General features: G+C 34.8%; 1 protein-coding gene and 1 pseudogene across 1 annotated transcript in view; one reads left to right on the top strand and one right to left on the bottom strand.

Annotated features, from left to right (window-relative positions):
• LOC145247402 (charged multivesicular body protein 2a-like) overlaps positions 1-21,253 on the bottom strand; it is a 91,465-nt gene that overhangs the window by 66,037 nt on the left and 4,175 nt on the right. The gene's annotated exons all lie outside the window — the stretch shown is intronic.
• LOC145247661 (5S ribosomal RNA) lies at positions 3,383-3,499 on the top strand (annotated as a pseudogene).

Genomic DNA, 21,253 nt, shown 5'->3' with positions numbered 1-21,253 from the left:
CATGCAGTAGCTTCTGGTGGGGCCTCTTGATGCCATATTAGTGGGTAATTGTTATGGCTTTACCTTATCATGTTCTACAAAAAAAAAAAATTCTTCATTTCTTTTTCTCTCTTAGTTTCCCCTCTCTGTCCTGCTCTAAGCAAATCTGACGACCTAGTCCACAAATTCTAAAATTTCATCATGACAAGTTTCAAGAAAAAATACACGATTAAGCCCAGTTCTTCAACTTCCAACGTAGACCCCTACTACCATGTCTCCTTCTCCAACATCAGGGGTCTATGTTCTAACCTTCCAGATGTTGAAACCCAATTACAGAAGACTAAACCAGACCTTTTATTTTCAAGCGAAACTGTCATTGGACAGGCTATTTCCCTAGAAGAGTTTGCAATTAAAGGATACTCTACCTTAACTTCTAAATCTGACCCCCAAGATCGTCATGGGCATGGAATATGTGCCTATATTAAAGATGGCTTTCCATGTGGTAGGGACATCTCCAAAGAAGATCCTAACTTACCCTATATGTGTTTCCGGGTTGCATTAGCTCACACTACTGCATTTATATTTACTCTCTATCGCCCCCACAACAGCGGAGTTACTATCTTTAAAAGCATATCTGAGAAAATTGACCAAGTCCTATCTGCTTATCCTTCAGCTAACATTCACGTATGTGGAGACTTCAATGTTCACAACGTGGAATGGTTGACCCACTCAAACAAGACCGATGATGAGGGGAGGTTCTGTCATGATTTCTCCATTGCTTATGACCTCACTCAGATTGTTCACGAACCCACCCGTGTACCCGACAATGACGGCCAGTATGCGAGTCTACTAGACCTTTTTCTCATAACTTGCCCTGAACTATGTTCAGTTTCTGTTCTGTCTCCTCTTGGATCTTCTGCCCACTCTGTTGTATTAATTAAGATAAAAACAAAATGTAATAAGTCCCCAGATGTACCTCTCCATCGTACAGTATATCGATACACTAAGGCTGACTGGGATAGCTTCCATACATTTATATCGGATCTACCTCTGCGTTCCATGTTTAAAAAGGATGTGTCCTCTATAGTATCAGACCTGACGGAATGGTTAATTGTAGGTATTGACCGTTTCATACCCTCGAAAAAGTTCCAGCAAAAACCTAACAGCCAGCCATGGTTCTCTCCGGAATGTGCTGCTGCCATTGCGCACAGAAATCACTTTTTCCACTGCTTCCAACATAATAGATGTATGGAAACTAAAGCCGCTTTCAGGACTGTCAGCAACCATTGTAAGAAAGTAATAAAGAACGCGAAAGAGTTGCATGCTCAGTCCGTCAAGTCCAAAGTAGCTGAGCAGCGGTTTGGTTTCCACCAGTTTTGGCAAATAGCAAACAGAGTCCTGAACAGAAGCATGTGCTCTATCCCAACTATCATCAATGGACCTGAGGTAATCTCGTCAGCATCAGACGGAGCCAAACTCTTTGCCAACCCCCAATATTTCCTCCTGTATCAGAAAACACGCTATGTGATATACATATATCTGTATGTAATGTTGCCAAGCTAATCAAAAACCTTGATTCCAGTAAAGCAATTGGCCCTGACGGTATTCTAATTATAGTACTCAAAGGACTTCAACCTGAACTAGCGCCCATACTAACAAAACTGTTTAGGCGTTGTCTTAGGGGGAATGGCTTCCCATCACCCTGGAAAATCTCATCAGTGTGCCCAGTGTTTAAGAATTCAGGTGATCGCTCATCCCCCTCTCAGTGCAGGCCAATGGGTCTCCTGTGCGTCATAAGTTGCTGGAATCTGTGTTAAATAGAGAAGTAATCAACCATCACAACAAAAATAACCTTCTTAGTGACACTCAATATGGTTTCCGTTCTGCTGGATCTACAGCAGATGTGCTTACAGTTATATCTCATAGGATTAGCAAATCTCTCGACGGAGGCAGCCTTTCTGGGGCGGTTGCTCTTGACATATCTAAGGTCTTTGATAGGGTACGGCATAAAGGTTTACTTCACAAGATCTCTAGCTATGGTATAGCTGGAAATGTCTTCTCAATTATTAAATCATTTCTTTCCGATAGGTTCATAAGAGTAGTAGTTGAGGGGCAAAAATCAGAAGCTCACAGTATTAATGCTGGAGTCCCTCAGGGGTCCATCCTGGGCCCAACTCTTTTCCTGATCTACATTAATGATCTTCCAAATCACATCCTTACATCATTTGTAGACATTTATGCTGATGACACTACCATTTATGGTAGCACATCTAAGACAGTAAACAACCAAATTCTCTTTGATTCTCTCTCCTCTGATCTTGAGCACGTTGTACAATGGGGAAAGGAGCGGCTGGTTATTTTTAATGCATCTAATACCAAGCTTCTCTCATTAACATTCTGATCCACATCTGGCATCAATTGAAATGAATGGCTCTCGTCTTCAGGAGGCCTCAAGTTTTGACAAGCTTCTGGGCTTGACTGTTACCCCTGATCTTAAATGGAACACGTACATCAAATCTGTTGCCAAGGCCGCTGGAGGGGTGGTGGGATCTTTCTGTCGGTCTGGTGGATGTCTGGCTGCTGGTGTAGTTCTCTATCTATATAGGAGCCAGGTACGTCCAAGGATGGAATACTGTTGCCACATCTGGGCAGGAGCTGCTGGAAAGGACTTGTCCTGCCTTGATAGCGTTCAAAATAGACTTTGTGGCCTCATAGGAGATGTCCTTTTCTCTTCCCTGCAACCTCTGTCTCACGGAGGAGATGTTGCGAGTTTGTCTCTGATGTATCGTCATTTTCATGAAAAGTGTTTGACTGAGCTTCAGTCTATGGTACCCCCTCGCCAAACTTTCACAAGAAACACTCGTTTAGCTGAAAACACTATCAATAATTCCCCCCCACTCTTTATCTGTGTCTAAACCTAAGCGTAGATTCCATGAACAAAGCTTAGAACTGCGCGCCTGTGGAATTGTCTTCCGTTTTCCTGCTTTCCGGCTGACTACAATATGGTTGTCTTCAAATCTAACGTAAACAAGTTCTTGATGAGCCGTTCCATATAAGTTAACAAATTTACTGAATTTCCATTACTAATGATTACTATATTGTCCAATTTCTACTGTACACTCTTAAACCCTTATCCTCGAGTGGCCGCTTGGCCTTTATAATGTGGTGATTCCTGTGTAAAAAAAAAAAAAACCTAGTCTGTACAATAAGATTGTTAGACAACATAATATATGTCAATGTCAATTCACTTTCAAGTGTAATTTTTTAAAAAGTTATCATTTTAAACAATTTTATTCAATTTATTGACTAAAAGATACCGTGATTAAAAAATTTAATTGAAAAATGGAAAGAAAAATGACTAGCATGCAACAGCTATTTAAAAAAATGTATGTATCTCATTTTGTTGTACGGCATAATCTCGTTGACACACCGGTTCTCGTCAGATCACCGAAGTTAAGCAACGTTGAGCCTGGTTGGTACCAGATGGGTGACCATTTGGGAATTCTAGGTGTTGTATGTGCTCTCCGCTTATCTCAGCATTTGTTTCCAGTCGTCTTGTACACACAATTTCATGCGCAGGCACCCCTACGTGGGTATCCATAGTCTGTCAAAGACTGAAGGAGCCTATATATGTCATTTTTTACCATATCTATTTCAAATTTGAAACAAGTTTAAAGTTTAACATTTCATAAGACATCCTATTGATTGTTTTGCAATCACCCGCTTTTTTTTTTAAAAATACATATTCTTTTACAAAATTATCTTTCCAAAATTTTATATATTTTTTTAATTTAAGGAAATATTTACAAAAAAAGAAAAGCGGTGGGTGGAGCCAATGTGTGAAACAAAAATGAAAGAAAAGATTCTTGAGAGAAATACAAATAGTATGCATATAAATATGAGATAGGAAACCAAACTAAATAACATAAAATCAAAACAAATATATCAAACTATTGACCTCTGCATTTGACTATGTTTATCAGATAAGATTTAATAAGAGATTTCAGATTGGCCTTCCACTGATGCACCCTGATTTTCACTCCAAACTTTTGTGAACATCACAACAATGGAAATGAGAACAGTCCACAACAGAACTTGTTAAGGTTGCTAGAAACTTCAAACATGAAGTGATGCATCACTTTTAATGATGCGCAATTATTTGTTTCAAAATTAATCCAAAGTTTAAAAAAAAAGATACTTTGTTGTTTTCATTTTCATAATGTTTCAGCCTGTAAGACCATATGCTAGTTTCTCAATGACTATCGACCTCAATGTTGTGTGCCGTGGTTTTCTCTTTGTCTTCATACAGGGTGACCCCCCAAAAAAACAAAAGCTAAATGGAGGTCATCTAGAACATATGCCGAAGAACGGAGGAAAAAGGGCCAAAGACCATAGTGTTTTGATGTGATGTTTTGAATATAAACTAGTTATGACCAAAATTTTATTTCATTCAGACAAAACACTAAGAAACGGGGCCTAAACGGGGTGTTGGCTGTGTCCTCTCATATTGGCAACTGACAAGGATGTATCCACTGGTTTAAAAGTTGTGTTCAAAACAAAAGCAACAGACTCACAAGAAAAATACACAAATTCAGATATATACATTATGTATATGACTTGTTGGTAATGGACATGTTGTTAGGGTCCCACCAATAGTGTTCACATTTGGGTTAGGCTCCAGTCTTTCAAATACAGAATCTGAACTTAAAACAAACTAAGATCATTTTGCTTGTCAAGGCAAGTCATTGTCCACCTGAAGTTATCTATTCGTCAGATCTCATCGTTTGCCCAATCTGATCTAGATCTCTAGCAAGCCCTCTCTTCAAATCTACACTAATCTGCTCTAAGTCAAACTGACTACTAAATATATTTAGTTTTAACTAGACTTTCTAAATGCCCAATCTTTCAGGATGACCCAAGTAATCAGTGGAAATGACTGCTTCCACCTGTTTTCTCATATGCTCTTAGCTAACTACCCGTGAACAAGCGAGCAACAAGTTAAGCACCACCTGTGTGGAGAAATTCAATAGATTTTGACAGCAACCCTACTGCCTGCCCAATTATCTCACTTTGACCACAGAGTTAACATTCTTGGTTCGGACAGGTCATAACACAAATACATAGAAAACTCCTGCGAGGAAGGTGAATTCCCTCTACTGTGCTAGAAAATTTCTCACACCTGCCAGTATTCTACATCTCTACAAAGCCATCATTCACCCATGCATGTAATATTGTTGCCACATCGGGGCTAGTTCACCAATCACTAGCCTCTCTTTAGACAGGGTCCAAAAAGAGATCCTCCAATCTAAAAGCTTCCACATTGCTAGTAAGCTCCATCCACTGTGCCATCACTGCAATGTTACACCTCATTGTTTTACAAGTACTACAATAGAATGTGCTCTGATGAACTTGGCACACTGGTACCATCTTGGCATAAATACTACCAATTAATGTAACACGCAGCAAAATCCCACACCTTCACATATGCTGGAAAACTTTCTACTCTAATAGCTTCTTTTCTTAAACTGCTAGCCTTTAAAATTCTCTTCCTCCTCCCTGACTGTACTAACTAACATGCATAAATTTACACATAATGTCAACAAACATCTTACTGTACAAATTACTAATTCATAATAGCCCTTATGTCTCAATGGCATGTGCCTTAATTAGAGTGAATAGAAGTAAAAAAAAAAAATTTAACTATTAAAAAATTAATTTCTTTTCTGCATTTTATTTTCAATGGAGTAGTAACGAATCAGTTTCGAGATGCAAGTCTGGCAAATATCATCACTTCAGGCAGGAGTGGAACTGGAAATAATGGCAACTAAAAGTTGACTGCACATTTCCTAAAGTTCCAAAATTTACATCTCACCACTAGATGCAATTTCAAGCCATATCTAGGACTCCAATATTTTGATCAGCCATGTCTGGTATAAGACCAGTCACTATTCTAAAAAATAAAAAAAATATTGATATCTATAAAGGTTATCTTTCATTTTGTTTTTTGGAAATCTTTTTTCATTCAAACACATTTTTTTAGAAGTTCAACTAATATAATAAAAGCAGAATCAAAGTCTGGTTATGAGAGCGTGTACATATTTTTTCATTGTAGTGTTCAAATCTTGCAAAAATAACACGACTGCTTAAATAAAATAATTTACAAAAAAAAAAAAAGAAAAAAGAGTAGAGAATAATCTGTTGTTTTCAAATAATAGATGTTTGGCAATCAAATTTTCCATTTCAAATTTTTCTTAAATTCGTTTCTTCTGTCATCTAACCGTAAAAAATAAAAACAATAAAAGGTTTCAAAAACAATCCAACAGATTTCCAGCATCAGCAATGCTCTTTGAAAATCAACCCCTCATCTTTCATTTTAGTCCTACCATTTACCTGAACTGGTTTCCACATATGCTAATTCAGTGAAACTACAAAAGTTTGCTCCCACATAGTGGAGGAGCAAAACATTGTATTCTCTTCTCAGCTGGAGGTGTTTCTCTTTATTGTCACAGTTTTCACTTTTGGCAAATAAAATTTATTTTAGAAAAATTCCATTCTTGTAAAAATTTCAGTAGAAAATTGCAATATAAAATAATTACTAAAAAATATTGAAGAAATAGCAGATAATCTCAACAACAACAACAAAAACATTGTTTTAATTATGGTATCGTCTGTCTTCAAATTTCAACAGCAACACTGTTCTTATTTGCTTGCACGAGAGCAAAACACCAACATCATTTTTAATGTGAGGAAAACAAGACAGATATTACACTTTGCTCCAATTTAAATAGTAACACTATTTGCCTTTCCTACCATTTCCACTTTAGCAAGACACTAACGTAACAAGCAGCAAAATCCCACACCTTCACATATGCACACCCTGTCTCCATCTTGTTTGCTACTTCTAGAAAATTACTTTCTGTAACAATATTGGACACGTTTGAATATTTTCTACAAGAATCTTTTCGATTTTACATTGCTGGTAGGAAAATGAGTGTTGAATATTTTCATTTTCCCTGCAGTAAATGGGAATTGATTGGAAAGGCAAAAAAAAAAAAAAAAAAAACCACAAAATGGGCTTCTTTATTGAACCATTAACTTTACATTATACATAAACTTTGTATTTCTGGTAAGAAGCCAAATGACTCCTCAATCAATAGCTCTTTCAACTAACATTATCATTTAGATACAAAATAACTATTTATCCACATAGTTTAGTTGTCTTGAATTACATAACTTTTTCAATATAAACATTTTTAAGCGAATATGCATCTGTTAAAGATCACTTGACCGATCGATTAGCACAACTTAGTTTACTATCTCACTTTTTGTTCCATTTCAGTCAAACTTCTCAGAAATCAAGGGGCCACCTCCTGGGGCTAACACTTGACCTCTATATGAAATGCATAAAAATTCTCACCTTTCAACCGTTGAGTTAGTTAACAAGTGAAGAACATTAATTTTCCTCTCCCAAATTGACTAGTTAACTATGCTATCATATATCTTTCTTGTGATTTAGAAATTTTAATGGATTTCAGGACAAGAATTCAACTAGTCTGGTAGAGAATCCAGCTTAGTGCTATTACTAAAGATAACATCAATTAGAAAAGGAGTAGCCATACCGAGTGGGTTGTATCTGTGACATTTGGATACTGTGTTATTTTGAATATTTAATCAAGGTTTACCTGTAAGGGGAAGTATCCTCATGCCAGGTAGTCCAGACAAACCCATGTACTGAGAGATTTGACACTCAAGGACAGTGTCTAGTAGGCATTTAAGTTCTCTCCATATTATGTGTGTGTTTGACACAAGTGATAATTAAAAAAAAAAAAAAAATGGTGTCTCTTTTTTTTTACTCAAATAATTTTCACATAATATAGACAAATATTTTGAATTGTTATTTTGTTTAAAAGGTGAATTTTTATCCCAAACATAGCAAAAACAGATGGTATTGAAAAAAGAAAAACCCTATGCACACAAACACACATATATATGTGTGTTTTTGTGCATAGGGTTTTATATATATATATACATACATACATTAGCAAAGATACCCATGCTTTGCGGAGGCCCTTTGCTCAGATACCTGCTTGCTCGTACCCGAGTGTACAGCAACGTCCCGACTTTAACATTTGATCATGACCTTGAAAAACAGTGTGCACCATCCCTGGGTTGGAAACCATCATCATGTCAGGTTTGGCCATGATCGGTCCAATGGTCTGGGATGTAGGAGAGTATATATACATAGACTATGACCTTGACCATAACCTTGAAAAATGGTGTGCACCATCCCTAGGTGGGGGACCATCATCATGCCAAGTTGTTAATGATTGATCCAGTGGTTTGGACTGTAGGAGAGTCTATATATATATATTTAACAAAGTAAATTTGACAGTCTCATACAAAAATAATTTTATTGAACAGTCAGGAGCAATGAAGAATATTTTAAAGTTTAGAAATGATTTGGCAAAGCAAAAGAAGACGAAATTAATGAGAAATTAAAGACACAAACATGAACTTTTTTGGATAACAATATATTGCAGAAAGAGAAATCAATAGAAAGCACAGCTCAGAGTAAACGCTTATAGAGAAAATTAATCTTGACACAAAGTGTTTGAGTTGTTTTGGGAATGGCAGGTTTGGAGGTAAGATTACAGTAAATGGTTATAAATACAGTTATAGTTGTAAAACCACTTCCTCTTGAAACTTTTGGGAAAGGCACAAGTCCACTGCTCTCCACCCTCCACACACACCATTTATATGGGTGAAATAGTAGCTTTAGTTAGGCAATTAGTCTAAGAGATACGTAGAAAACTAAAATAAAACCAGTTCTTCTCTGCTTCTTAGCACAGACACCTCCTTATCACATAAACTCATTGCACAGTAACCTTTATATCTGTGTGGGCTGTTTACATGCAGCACTTGGTGTTGTCAAATGATCACCCATCTACGTACTGACGAGTATCAACTTTTGTGATCTGAAAGGAACCGGGGTGTCAACATGATTTTATCTATAATTTGAGAACTCTATAACTGTTAGAACGAAGAAGAGAGCATTTTTATATATTCAGATGGAGTGGAGCATTAGTGATGCCATTTGGAGCTAAATTAGCCTGCTTCTAAATTATTTGACTTTTTTTTTTCAAACATTAAACAATAAAAAAAAAGGAAAGCCGTTTTAACCAAAACTGTTTGAATTTGTTTTTAGAACTGTAATAAAAGTACATGAGAAGTGTTTAATTGAACCCCCAGAAAATGTTAGGTAGCCATGCTAGCTTCTCGGATTAATACGGCAATTCCAACTTTTTTCATCTAGCAAACAGGTTTTAATATTCAAGCGACATTTTATTCTCAGTGTTAAAAAGACAAAACAATAACGAATGAGACAACATAAATTTTATCACTTTTTTTTTTTTTTTTTTTTACAAACAAAACATTTCACTGATCTATTTTGAGGGTGCAGTTAATCCGAACGATGAGACAAAATAACAGTGAGACTCGAATCGATCATGTCTCATACTTGGAGAGCTTGTTAGTCACACGTACACGGTTTTAGAGCTGTGAGCAATTAAAGCTCTCATGATGAGGCAAGTTTTGTCAGAGGATTTTTCCCCATTATAAATTCTTACTCTTAGATCAAATTAAAAAACACAAAGTGCAAACAAACATTTTATTATGTCATTTTTAATTGGAAATCTCACAACTATAATGAATATATAAGCAAATGTGGAAATTGGGGTAAATAGCATGGAGTGAATTCCAAAATTCCCAATATTCAAATAGAACAATCATAATAATATTAATAATAATAATATTGTATATAACTTAAAGCAATAATGCTTGGCTCTGGAGAGACTCTTAGCATAAAACCCTCTGCATAATGTTTGCTCAGATATGTACCGGCGATCTTCTTTCGCATTGTGTTCTGCAGTCCTAAATGTGCTCCCTCAAAATTGTGTGAATAAACATGTATCCCTGTAACATTTTTGGGGTTCTGTATTGTCTAACTATTATGATATTCTTAAGTTTTATGCATTCCTTAATTAGCTTAGCCTCTGTCTATTGCTAACGATTTTTATGACCATAAAAAAAATCCCCCAAAAACCTGGCAATGGTGATTTAAGCCATATACAAAAAAAAAACTATTACTAGCGGGGCATATGGAAATACCACAGCGGACCCTTTCATATGTAATATATTGATGTTGGGATTCTGTGGATGTTCAGCGTAAATGAAGACACCCTAATATTATTATAGCTCTTTTATTAAAAGTGCAAAAGTATTTATCTAAGCTAGCAAGGACGCCCGGTGTAGCCCGATTGTAAAATACATTTAAATGATCGATTCTTATATATTATAAAGTTGTGATTTTGAAAATAAAAAAATATATCCATATGACTTAGGTGCATCAGCTTGAATTGAAACTGAAACTTATGAGGAAAAAAAAAAAAAAATTATATATAACTTTGAGTTCTTTCAGCTATAATCGAAACTGAAACTTATGAATTCTTGATAAAATTATTTCTTAAAAAAATAGATGACTTGAATACCATCAGCTACAAAAAAAGCTAACAAAATAAAAGAAATTGGCAAACTTAAAATTCATTTTTAAAAGAAAGCTAACTAAATATAAAAAAACTAACTAAATAAAAAAAAACTAATCAAATGAAAAAAATTCACAAACTTGAAATTCATCATCTGCAGTTCATTTAATAAATGCACCAATTTTGTAAATTGACTAAATTAAAGCCCATTTCACTCTAAGTAATTTTGGTGACTGAAATAGAAACTGATACATACTGTTTTTGTTTTTTTTCTTTTTACAAAGGAATCATCACTTATCAAGAGCCGGGCTACTCGAGGATAAGAGTTAATGAGTGTACAGTAGTCAATGGGATAATATTGTAGTAATCGTTAGTAGTGGAAATTTGGTAAATTGGATTACTTAAGGGGAACGGCTCATCAAAAACTTGTTTACGTTGGACTTGAAGACGACCATATTATATGAAGATGATAAATAAATGCTTGTTCATCTTCAAATTTATGATGAAACATCTGCACATATTCACAGATGAAACATCTGCACACATAAAAAGTTTTTTAAAATTAATAATTGTTATATAAATTAAAACATTACATTAACAACAATTAGTTATTTTTAATAGCAATATAGTTAGTCAAACGATAAAATGAGAGTGTAACGTTAAAATGTGACTCTGAAAATTTTAATCCATAAAAAATGGAAAAATTTATTGAAGTAACGTTTAAAATTGTAAAGAAAAACAAAATGTTTTAAAACTTTAATTTCACCATCCACTGAATGATGATGATGCATTGTGGTGGAGATCAACCTGTTTAAACTACATATTATCTGTACAAAAACAAGTAAAACTTGTTTTCAAGCTTAATTCTTCTTTATTTAATTTCATCCACATCAGACGCGAGTGAAGACAGCAGTAAAATTCTACATTTTATTTAGATTATTCAAACTACTGGTCTCATCTTGCATGTTATTCTCACATTCGTTTTGGACGACATTCTTCACATGTATCCGGTTAAACTCAGGAATCTGTATGGAATTTTTAATAGAACCCTTTATTTAATCCATGGCGTAGCATACTCACATTCTGTCATGACGGAGTAGAAGTCTTAAGTAACTCACAATTGCATTCTTAGTATCGGCTGCACTGAGGATTGAACCTTCAATCTTCAGTAGAGTGTTACTTAGAACTGAATTTTACTAATTACTGTATCCGTTACGTAACAGCTACTTGCAAACAATACTGGTATAATTTTTTGGAGCCTTAAACCTATTCTTATTTATTTAGATATGCAAGTGTTACTACTTATCACTAAGAAACTGGATGGTAAGATTCAATGCTGCCAAGACTAAGCTTCTTTCCTAACAATTACAAGAAACCTTCTCAACCACTGATTGCCATGGCTAATAATACACTACCTGAAAGTATTTTGTTCAAGCTCCTCAGCCTAACATTTACAGGTAATATTAATTGTAACAAGTACATTGAGGTCATTGCCAAGTCTGCTGCGAAGAAAGTGGGCTCTCTCTACCATGCTAGAAGGTCAATCACACCTGAGAGTATCCTGTACCTCTACAAAACGACTATTTTCTCATGCCTGGAGTATTCCTAGTGCATCTGCCACCAGTCACTTCTTCTTAGACAGGATTCAAAAAAAGAGTCATCAACCTAATAGGTTGCGCACTAGCAACCAAACTGCAGCCTCTGTCCCATTGCTGTAATATTGCATCTCTGTATCTGTTTTACAAGTATTTTAATGGAATGTGCTCTGAAGAATTCCAAGCACTTGTTTCCCCTTAATGTAAATATCCCCAACTAATCAGACAAGAAGCAAAATTCCATTCCTGCACTATAGAGATCCCTAGATGTCGGAAAACCTTCTATTCAAATAGTTTCTTCCCTTGGACTGCTAGACATTGGAATTCCCTCCCGGGTCCCTGCGTTTTTGACAGTACTGACATGCAAAAGTTCACGTATAATGTGTACAGCTATCTTGCTGCTCAACTCCTTACATAGTATACCTGTATATTTGGTCCCATTTAGTAGCCCCTTACATCAAAATGGCGCTGTGCTTTGCTTAGGATGAAACAACAGAAAAAAACAAGTGAAGCATGAATGGTCCCCCATAAGTGCACAGTGAACGAGGCATAAAAAAACGACCAAGTTCAGCATTTGTCCCCCCCCCTCCCCATTTAGTCCCAGGGGAAGTAAAATCCTGGTGAAAATGAACAAACGGTGTAGTTTTAGGCCTTAACATATGTAAATTTGAGTTCTGCACCATGCAAAAAAAGAAATGACTAAGTCCATCATTTGCTCCACTCCCACCTCTTCCCATTTAGCCCCAAAAGTCCCCAAGGCCTTAACATATTTAAATTTGAGTTTAGCACCATGCAAAACTGCTAAATAGACACAGAAAATTTTTGACAAATATGGTAAAATAGTCCCAAAAATAAAGTGTTTTTATTAGCCCTAAAAGAACCCCTGGGGCACCATCAGGAGTTATATAGAAATCAGTTACAACTTTTCAGAAAGTCTTATAAAAATCCAAGGCATCTTTTTTTTTTTACACAGTGGTCGAAAACCACTCAGGGATAAGGGTTATTGCAAGTACAGTACGTTAGTGTGGAGATTTGATGAAGTGTTTACTTAAGGGGGCGGTTCATTAGGAATTTGTTAACGTTGGACTATCATTTCTTTTTAATAAGCACAAAAGTGTCATTTTAGCCATTTTAACCGGAAAGGCACTCCTAGGGGGGGGGGGGGCAACCTGAATTTTCTCAGAAAATCCGTTCTGTTACTTCTTTAATCACATCATGTTTAATGTTTGTGCAAAATTTGAAAAAATTCCAAGGTGTATTTATTGAGAAAAGTGCAGACAGACGAACGGACAAGGATAAATTTACAGGTCCACCTTCCTTTCGTTGGTGGACCAAAAAAAAGAAAATATTACTATTTATATTAGTTTTTTTTGTTTTTTTTATATGACATTATTTACTAGCGGGGGTTCCCAGCCTTGTTTGGTCATAAAATAAGCTTAAATATATTTTAATTCATGCAAATTTCATATGTATTATTACAGAGCCAATTATCTATTGAATATTATATTGTACCTAATATATAACACTGATTTTAAAAGATTAAAAAAAAATGATTTGGTTGCCATCAGCTAGAATCAAAACCAAAACATTTAGTGCTTCAGCCACACTTTTTACCGTTTGAGGTAGATAAAAAAGATTTAAAATTAAACCACTTCAAGTTATGAATGAATTTGCACATGCGCAAAAGTAATAGAAATAATAATTGCATTTCAACTTGTCGACATATTTCCGTACGCGTTATTCATCCACACAAAGATTTTATTTGTTATAAACTATCCTTGCTGTATGATTTTTTTTTTTTTTTTTTACACGGTGGTCACCATGTATCAAGACCCAGAAGCCACTCAGGGATAAGGGTTATGATTACTATTTCCTGTTAATTTTAGTGTTCTGTGATAAGTAGTTGAAGAGTTTATCAGTTGAATATTTTGACAGACACACATACGTCTACTGTTTTATTTATATAGATAATTGATGGTTCCCATATTGTATTAAATTCGATACTATGTCTGCTTAGGTGATGATATACCTTACTTCTTCAAGGTATCTTAGTGTCTAATTTTATTCTGTCCATAATTTTTACTATGTCCCATAAGAGGAGATGATTTCCATTTTCCCTCCATATGCATTCAGCTATATATGACTTTTCAAAAGCTCCACATATTACAGCTTTCTGATGTTCTTCTAACTTGTATGCAAAAATATACACAGGTGATACATATCAACCACTAAAAGTAATTTACACAGTAAATTTAAAAGCAATTTACACAGTAAAGCGGCTGATATGTATCACCTGTGTATATTTTTGCACACTTATACATTGTTCTTTATGGTTTTTTCCATAGAGGGCTTGACTTGCACAAGATGCTTTTAGAGAAGTCAGTTGCTCCTGAATACTGTCCTAAGGTCATCTTTGAATTCGTTCCGATAAGTCCTCCATACATAGTATCCTGTTAAACATTTTTCAATGATACACACTAAAGCCATAAGTTGTTTTTAGCCTATATAGGCTAAAAGTCAAGGTGACTACTATTTACCTCTAACCACAAGTTTCTCACTCATGGAACATTAGTTTTAACACTTAATGCGTAATTTCAGCTCTTAATTTCCAGACAATTTCTTTTTATCTTGCTAAATTAGTTTCACTTCCATCCTCTTAATTTTCTCTGTTGAGGCAAATCCAAGTTTCTAACAGCTGTTCATCTGTCATCCTCACACAAAAATATCTTTTATATAAAAGAATTAAACGCCATCAAATTAATATCTTTTTGTTTACCACAAAGTCAACAACCTTCTTAATTCACATCTGCAAAATGTACAACTAAAATAATAATTAATCACATGTTTATTTTTGACCAGAGTTATTACAAAACTTGAAAATAATTTATTTTGCCAGGTTGACAAAATAAATTATTTCATTGCAAAATTATCAATAAACTTGGTTTTATCATAAAATTATCAATAAACTTGGTTTTATCATAAAATTATCAATAAACTTGGTTTTATCATAAAATTATCAATAAACTTGGTTTTATCATAAAATTATCAATAAACTTGGTTTTATCATAAAATTATCAATAAACTTGGTTTTATCATAAAATTATCAATAAACTTGGTTTTATCATAAAATTATCAATAAACTTGGTTTTATCATAAAATTATCAATAAACTTGGTTTTATCATAAAATTATCAACTTTGTATTTTTTGTACTCATCAATTCATGTAAAGATCAGGTTTTCATTGACACATAGAAGTATATCAATGAAGTGGAAGAAGAAGAATTATTATGAGATACTATTTCATTCTAATAAATACGAATGTTTACTTCAAATATTTTACTTACACCTACACAATTGTCTGGAAATAATTGGAGATATTCCCAAACCACATTCATAACAGTGATTTCATAGCAGCAATGCTAAACTGACCTGTTTATGCTGTGAAAATGGATACAAACATTGAAATCTTATAAAATTTAACTTACAATATTTTGGTTAATTTCAAGTAATATCTATCAAATTAGTATGTAAAGAAAATTATCATTTTTCTTGTACGATGATTTGCTTTTTTTTTTTTTTCAGGTTCATTAAGTGAATTAAATTATTTTAATGACAAATGTGTTTAGTTTCAAATTTTTTAACAACAATTTTTAATTCCACTTTTTAGTGTCTATGCTATTCATACTTAACTAGCATGAATGCTCGCCAAAGCCCGGTCCTAAAATACGCTTAAATAGGATATTTTAACTCTTTTAGATTTCATATATATTATTACATATGACTTGGGTGCATTAGCTATTGAAACCGAAATAAAATCTTATGAAAAAAAACAATATATATATATATAACTTGAGTTCCTTCAGCCATAATCGAAACTGAAACCAAAACTTATGAAGAATTCTTGATAAAATTATTTATAAAAAAAATAGATGACTTAAGTGCCATCAGCTCTAACCAAAACCAAAACTTATAAAGAATTCTTGGTAAAATTATTTCTGACAAGAAATGAGAATACATAACAATTAAACGACCCGGATGTAAGCATGACACAGAAAATAACACATGCTATCGTATTAGTATATAGATTAATCCAGTTAAAAAAAATCGTTCCATCTTATAAAAAAATCCTATTCTCTCATTCAGCGAATGAAGTATAGAATTTTAAGTTAATTTCCAAAAAAAATTTCCTAGTTAAAAACTTCAGTGAATAAAATCTTTACATAGAATTCTATTGATAGCATTGGATAAAGTAGGATTTCCTCAATAGTAATTAATAGGATTTATATTTATATATTATCACTTAACAATAATAGAGATATAGGTTTTAGGAAAGATGTGACATAAGGTCAGAAGGTGAGAATTAGAAGACAAAGTCACTCTGACTCTCAAAAAATGCCTGAGCAGTGCCATTAGTATTCCCTGGTAAGAGTGCCAAAAATCATAAAAATAATGTTTTTCTGGTTTGAAATTTTTAAATAAAAAAATTTATTTAATCTATGATTGCATTATCTTGTAATGGGACTTTCTGTTGTCATGAAACCATCTTCTTTAAAAGGATATGGGTTAATCCTCCCATACTTTCCTTTGAAGGAGATAATAGAATAAGATCACCTGTTAATTCGATATACCAAAAATAGAGGTGCACTACTCCTATATAAAACAAAATATGCCAAGACAGGTTCAGCCGAACCTTTGTTTGAGAGAAGCCCTACTATTGACTAATAAAAAAAATTAACCTGTGAGATGGAATAATAATGAATCTAACAGGTTAGCTTGTTCAACTAAATACCACATGGATACATAAAAGCACTCAATAACATGAATTCCATGTATTTTAGCCTGCCGATTTCCTATGGAGGTAAAAGGCAGTCGTCTTAGTATAGCTTAATTGCCATAAATATAGTTTCATAACTTAGTATCGGGCTCTACTCACATAAATGCTGAAAATTGATGCATAATATATATCCTCACAATATATGTGGATACATGAAATAATAATAATAATAATAATAATAATAAGAAGAAGAAGAAGATGTGTGAGCATGTGTGTGTGTAGCGAGAGGGTGAAAGAGAGAGAGACCTTTCAATTCAAATAGAAAAATTACATTAGTATAACTGTAGTAGAATAGTGTACTTGGCCTTTGGGCCTGGATCAAAGTGTAGTATCTGTTCTGGCAGATACTGCAAGCAAAGACGATATGTGGGGGCGACTCCACATATAAGACCTTGGTCAATGTAGGGGCAACCCTTCATACCAATTGTCACTATCCAGCTCCCCTACTCCCCGGGGAGTTGGTCCCCATTTCCCCTTAACTCCTCACATTAAAAATCGGCCTTGTGCCTAATTTGCTCAGTGGGGGAGCAAATAAATACCATCTGTTCTGGCAGATACTGCATGCAAAGACCATATGTGGGGGCAACTCCACATATAAGACCTTGGTCAATGTAGGGGCAACCCTTCATACCAATTGTCACTATCAAGCTCCCCTACTCCCCGGGGAGTTGGTCCCCATTTCCCCTTCACTCCTCACTTTAAAAATCGGCCTTGTGCCTAATTTGCTCGGTGGGGGAGCAAATAAATACCATCTGTTCCGGCAGATACTACTAGCTATGACTAGCAAAGACCAGATGTGGGGGCAACCCCACATGCCTGACCTTTAACCAGCTCCCATTTCCCACCTCTCGGGAGCTGGTCCCCCTTTTTCCCTTCCCCCTCCCTTCACTCCTCACATTAAAAATTGGCCTTGTGCCTAATTTGCTCGGTGGGGGAGCAAATAAATACCATTTGTTCTGGCAGATACTGCAAGCAAAGACCAGATGTGGGGGCAACCCCACATGCCTGACCTTTAACCAGCTCCCATTTCCCACCTATCGGGAGCTGGTCCCCTTTTTCCCTTCCCCCTCCCTTCACTCCTCACATTAAAAATCGGCCTTGTGCCTAATTTGCTCGGTGGGGGAGCAAATAAATACCATCTGTTCTGGCAGATACTGCAAGCAAAGACCATATGTGGGGGCAACCCCACATATAAGACCTTGGTCAATGTAGGGGAAACCCTTCATACTAATTGTCACTATCCAGCTCCCCTACTCGCCGGGGAGTTGGTCCCATTTCCCCTTCACTTCTCACATTAAAAATCGGCTTTGTGCCTAATTTGCTCAGTGGGGGAACAAATAAATACTTCAAAGTGCAGTATCTGTTCTTCAAGTGCTGCACTTCAATTTCTTGTTCTCTGTCAATGGAGGAGAAATCCTTCACGACTGAGACAATTTTTATTTTTGTTCCTTTTCTCCACGTTAAAAAACGACCCTGGTGTCTAACTCTGTCCTGTGAGGAGGCATTGTAAATAGGAACTGTAGTAGAATAGTAAACAAACATTTGTCAACAGTTTTGCAACTAAAAAAAAAAAAATGGTTTAATTAAACTAAGAAAAAATGTTTTTATATAGGTTAAGGGAATATTTTTTTGTTTCTCCAAAAATTGTTAAAAACATTTCTTTGATTAAGGTGAAGTTGGGTCAATATAAATTCATTATTTTTAAAACTTCAAAAGTAAAAAGAAATTGAAGAAAACTCTACAGATCGCCCCTCCACCCACATAGCATTAAAACACATCCATTAAACATGAATAAGATATAAATTATTAATAATAGAGGAAGATGAGGATTACTCGGGTCAGAGTCAGAACCTTTTACAATTTCAGGAGCAGGAAAAAAGTTTTAGTGAAATGTTTGGATTACACAGAACTGGCTAATTGGTCATAAAACAGAAATGAAATGGAACTTGAAAAGCTTTGGGTTTCATTTCACACAACAAATAAGGAACCTTTTGATGACTTTAATGGCTCTTCTCCCCCTCCCTTTCTGGGACAGGTAGAAGTAGCACTAAAAGGTAATTAAAGGTTGTATGTGTGTGTGTGTGGGGGGGTATCTGACTGCTGCCACCACTCATCAACATCCCACAAAATCCCATTCCTACTTGGAACATGAAAACTGAACCCTTTTCCATTAATAGTCCATATTTCAAAACCCTTGACACACATAAGCAACAGCCATGCCCAATGAAATGATGTGCATGAGTGGAGGGGGGGGGGCTATAAGTCTGGCAGAAGAAAAAGCTGAGATGTTGAGTTCAAATTTTAACAAATCTTTTTATATTCAATTATATTCATTATTCACAAGTTAGAAAAACATAAAATAGCATAACAAAAAATGCTTTACTTTTATTTGCACCAAACAAGGCATATCGCCAAGAAAGAAAAAATATATACTATGATAGGGGTTAAATTTATGGAGGGGAACCTGGCTGGTAGTTGGGCAGCATAACACTTGTTTACATTTAAATTCCTGAAAGTTCTATAGTCGGTGAAACAAAAGGGGAATTCCAAAGGCAAGCGGTCAGACAACTTGTAATATGGAAACATTTTTCAATGATCAAAAAATTAAAATCAGCAAGGCTGAACAACTCATATTTTTAATTGGAGAATATAAAAGCATTTGTGTCCCTTACGTTTATAAAAATTTTATTTCTTTTAAAAAATGTGCAAACAAATAAAACTGAAAAACTAACATAACTTCATTACATCCCAGGCTACACCGGGTAGTAACAGTTAGTTATATATATTTTTATTTATCAAGTGTAAGCAGTATATTTCAAGTATATATCTATGTTGTCAATATCAGTAAAAATTTTGTTAGATAAGATTAAATACATTTTATGATGTGTTTTACTAAAAGAATCCAAATATTTTGTGTCTGTAATTCATGCCTTTGATATGTACTGATCCAGAACATGACCCAAGGCCGTGGAAACATCTTCCAACAGTTTACAGTAAGTAGCCAGAAAAGTGGTGGAAAACAAATTCAAAATGTTGAAAACAAAACTTTAACACAAGATAAGACTTATCACGGGTTTAATTATAGGAAAGAAAATTTTTTTTTTTAAGAAAAATATGTTAAAAACTTTTTCAACAAATGTTTCAAAGAAATAATTAAAAAAAAAAAAAGATATGGAAACACCTTTGAAGGAAAATAAAGTTTTTTTTTCTTCTTCATGGAAAGTATGAAAAATGTTTTGTAAGAAAAGTTTTAATAAAGTAGTTTTTTGTTTTCTTTAATAGTATCAGGTAAGGAATTTTTTTTCTATTTAATGAAAACATCATCTGCTGATAGATGATATGATTGCCTAATCGTGTCGCTTTTTTCCAGCTGATTACCTGACAGCTTAACATAAACTGCCGGAATATGCTGACATGACCATGGTCCAGGTTCTGGATTAGTAAGTAAATCATATCATATAATCCCTACTTACTTTTGCCTCCACACAACAGCAAAGTTAGACATAAGATCGGTTTTGAATTTGGAGAGAATCCAGTTTAATAGGGACACTTTGGATTGGGACAAAAATAAAAACTGCCTCTGTCCAGGAGGATTTTTGCTTCACCTGACCGAGAACATAATAGATACTACATTTTGATCCTAGTCTGAAGGCTGGCCAATGTTATATAGTGTGTATGGAGAAGACTTATGGTCACTGGAAGTGATGTTGAATAATCAGGTGATATAGTGAAGTAGTGATGGTTCATGAAAGCTAATTATATACTTGTCAAGGTGTGAAGAGAATTTGAAAAGATATCGTGTTAGTTGTCATTCGTTGTTGGAGGAAATTGCTTTGTAGATTTATTTATTTTTGTTTGTAGGTTAATATATTTTGTCATCAGGTAATCTGTAAATGATAGTTTCTATTGAAACCACAGATAGAGGAATGGTGACAAATGCTACTACTCTGTGTCAGAGTACAAATGGGAGTAACATTGGGGACACACTAGTGGATGCAACTTAAGGTCATATCCAAGGCAGTTGGGAAGGGAACGAGTTGCTGATAAGGTTGGGAAATGAGAAAAATAACAAAACGGTATGAGAAAGATGGATTTCGGTTTAGGTAGAAGTAAATCCCTTACTCAAGGATATCAGAGATAATTTAGTGTCTGGGACACATTATCTATAGATAGGACTCTTATAGGTATTACCATTTTGGGTCAAAGTGGACCCAAGAGTACTGATAACGAAAGGGTAACTTCATAGACATTGAAGCTTCCAACTTGGGACCCCAGCAAAAATTATGGATGAGAGAGATTCAGTG

This window comes from Euprymna scolopes, chromosome 25 (assembly GCF_053919585.1).
Source record: "Euprymna scolopes isolate OS-2025 chromosome 25, ASM5391958v1, whole genome shotgun sequence".
NCBI lineage: Eukaryota > Metazoa > Mollusca > Cephalopoda > Sepiida > Sepiolidae > Euprymna > Euprymna scolopes.
This window is presented reverse-complemented; position numbering and strand designations above follow the sequence as displayed.